Source organism: Octodon degus, unplaced genomic scaffold (assembly GCF_000260255.1).
Source record: "Octodon degus isolate 3935 unplaced genomic scaffold, OctDeg1.0 scaffold00088, whole genome shotgun sequence".
NCBI lineage: Eukaryota > Metazoa > Chordata > Mammalia > Rodentia > Octodontidae > Octodon > Octodon degus.
The window spans coordinates 9,518,013-9,521,711 of record NW_004524664.1 but is presented as its reverse complement, the minus strand read 5'-3'; the positions used below and the strand labels follow the sequence as shown (position 1 = coordinate 9,521,711).

At 34.8% G+C, this 3,699-nt stretch overlaps 1 protein-coding gene across 2 annotated transcripts in view; it reads right to left on the bottom strand.

Moving 5' to 3' along the window:
* The window catches only part of Fut10 (fucosyltransferase 10), a 143,480-nt gene that overhangs the window by 106,340 nt on the left and 33,441 nt on the right, over nt 1–3,699 (bottom strand). The gene's annotated exons all lie outside the window — the stretch shown is intronic.

Here is a 3,699-nt window from a genome sequence, read left to right as displayed (position 1 = left end):
TCAATAAGAGCTTGGATTATCAATAAAACTTTGAAAAGAAAAAAAAATAAAATAAAAAAATAAAATAAAACTTCATATAGAATGTTAAACTATATTTTAAAAAAAAATAAGAGCTTGGAGTTAAATATTTAAGGTCCTGAAAGCAAAGAATTTCCAACCCCAGTTGATGTACCCTGCAAAACTATCTATTAAATTTAATGGAGAAATAGGATACTTCTATGACAAAGAACAACTAAGAAATTCATGACCACCAAACCAACCCTACAAAGAATACTGACAGATATTCTAGAAAGAGACAAAAATGACCACAACTTCAAGAACAAACAACCAAGCAGAGCAAGCAATTAAACAGAGGGGGAAAGTAGGGAACTTACATAGCAAAATAACATGATAAAGATAAGCCAATACAAATGAGTTATAACCATCAATATAAATGGCCTCAATTCACCAATCAAAAGAAGCAAACAAAGTGGATGAAGAAAGAAGATTCAACAATATGCTATATACAAGAAACACATTTAGCTCAAAAAGAAATTCATTGAATGAAAATCAAAGGATGCAAAACAATAGTTCATGCAACAGGAACCAAAAAAAACGAAGCATACTTATTCTGGTTGCTGACAATTTGAACTTCAAACCAAGCATGAAGGGGCCAGGGATATGGCTCAGTGGAATAAGCACTTCCCTGGCAAGCGCAAGGGCCTGAATTCAATCCCCAGTTCCACCAAAACAAAACAAAAAACCAAGCATGATCAAAAGAGATAAAAAAGGTCACTACATACTTGTTTGGGGAAACTAAAAGAGGAAGAGCTAGAAATCATAAATATATATGAACCAAATATAGGAGAACCTGACTATATAAGACAAATTTTAATTGACATGAAAAATCAAATGAGCAGGGGGCGGGGAGATGGCTCAGTAGAATAAGCATTTCCCTGGCAAGCACAAGGGCCTGAGTTCAATCCCCAGTTTTGAAAAAAAAAAAAAATCAAATGATCAATGTAATGGGGGACTTTAACACCACATCATCACAAAGAGATAGATCAACTAGGGAAAAAAATCAGCAAAAAAAATAACAGAACTAAACCAAACTTGTTAAGAAGTGGATTTAGTAAACCTTTAGAGAGTTCTACCAAACAACATCAGAATATTCATTCTGCTCAAAAGCACATGGGATGTTCCCCAACAAAGACCATGTACTAGCACACAGAACATGCTTAAATAAATGCAAAGGAAATGAAATTATCTTATTTATATTTTCTGACCATAGTGCAATTAAACAGGAAATTATTTTTATTTTTTGTATTTATGACAGGGTGTACAGAGGTGTTAAAATGGAAATTATTGACAAAAGAAATAGAAAATACTACATAAATACATGAAAATGAAATAATACTCTCCTGAAAAATCAATGGGTCACAGATGAAATTAAAGAAGAAATTAAGCAATATTTATAATTAAATAAAAAAGCAGATACAACTTACTACAACAGGTGGGACACAATAAAAGTAGTCTTAAGATGCACATTTATAGGGGTAAATTCTCACATCAGGAAGACAAAACGAGCCCAAATAAACAACCTTATGTTTGACCTCAAGCTCCTAGAAAAAGAAGGATAAGTCAAACTCAACAAGAAAGCAGGAAGTTATACAGACCACAGAAAAAATTAATGCAATGGAGTCAAAGAAAATAATACAAAGAATTAATGAATTGAAAAGTCGTTTTTTGAAAGAAGAAATAAAATCAGTAAGCCCCTAGCCAACCTTATCAAAAGAAAGACAAAATTCAAATTCACGAAATAAGGAATTCAAAGGGTAAAATCACTACAGACCCTATAGAAATTCAGAACATCATCAATACCTACTTCCAAAATATTTACTCTTACAAGATGGACAACACAGAAGAAATGGACAGATTCCCATATACGAATTACCAAAGCTAAATCAAGAAGATATAAAAATTCCTAATACCCCAATAATAGTCAATGAAATTAAAAATGTAATGAAAAACCTACCAACAATGAAAAGCTCAGGTCCTGAGGGATTCACAGCTGAATTCTACAAGAAATTTAGAAATCTGCCAACTCTTCTCAAACTCTTCAATGAAATAGAAAGAGAAGCAATTCTCCCAAACTCATTCCTGGAGGCAAGTATTACTCTAATTCTAAAACCAGAGAAGAAGGATTCAAGTAAAAAAGAGAACCACAGTCTGATCTCTCTAATGAGTATAGATGCAAAAATCCTCAATAAAATACTAGTAAACAGAATGCAGCAAATCATCAAGAAGATTATGACCAAGTGGGATTCATCCCAGGAATGAAGGGATGAATCAATATATGCAAATCCATAAATGTAATACACCACATCAACACAGCCAAAGACAAAAATCACATGATTATCTCAATAGATGCAGTAAAAGCTTTTGAAAGTATCCATTCATTCATGATAAAAACCTTACAAAAACCCAGAAGAGATGGTCTTTACCTCAACCTGATAAAAGCCATCTATACAAACCAACAGCCAACATCATACTAAATGGACAAAAACTGAAAGACTTCACTTTAAATCAGGAACAAACAAGGGTTTCACTGTCACCACTCTTATTCAATATATTTCTGAAAACATTAGCCAAAGCCATTAGAAAAGAGAAAGAAATACAAGGAAGAATGATTGGAAAGGAAGAAGTGAAATTATCATTGTTTGCATATGACATGATATTGACATAGAAGACACCAAAACCTCCATCAAGAGACTTTTAGATTTAATAACCAAATTCAGTAGCATAGCAGGAAACAAAGTGAACACTCAAAAATCAATACCATTTCTTTATACAAACAACAAGCACAGAGAGAAAAATTAAGGAATTCAGGCCTTTCACAATAACAGCCCAAAAAAAAAAAGAAATATTGTAGGAATCAATCCAACAAAGGAAGTAAAAGATTTATACAGTGAAAATTACAGTACTCTGAAGAAACAGCTTCAAGACCATTTCAGAAAATGCAAAGATATTCCTTATGCATGGATAGGAAGACCCAACATTGTGAAAATGGCCATACTCCCAAAATTGTTACATAGATTCAATGCAATCTAATTAAAATACCATTATTGTATCTCACAGTTCTAATGAAAACATTCTTAGAATTCATCTGGAATGAGAAGAAACCTGAATAACAAAAGCAATCCTGGACAACAAAGGAAAGGCAGGAGGCCTTACAATTCCTGATTTGAAATTATACTACAAAGCTACTATGATAAAATCAACATGGTACTGAACAAAAAAAAAAAAAAAAAAAGCAGACCTGAGGATCAGTAGAACAGATTAGAAGATGCAGACACAACTACAAACATATTTAGCCACCTTATTTTTGACAAAGGGGCCAAACATGTTCACTGGAATGAAGACAACTTCCTTAATAAATGGTACTGGAAAAACTGGCTTTGCACATGCCACAGAATAAAATTAGACCCATTTCAATTACCATGCACCTGCCAGTCCTAGCCCAGGTCCGGTGAGTGTGTGGAGAGCGTCCTGCTACCCTGCGCCGGCGGGACCAGTCCCAGCCCAGGCGCACCGTGGGCCGGACCCTCTCCTGTCCCCTCGAGCCGCCCCCACCCCTCCCGCCAAGTAGGAATTTCTGCCGACTTCCGGGAACCCCCAGACCCAGTCCTAGCCCAGGTCCGGTGAGTGTGTGGAGAGCTT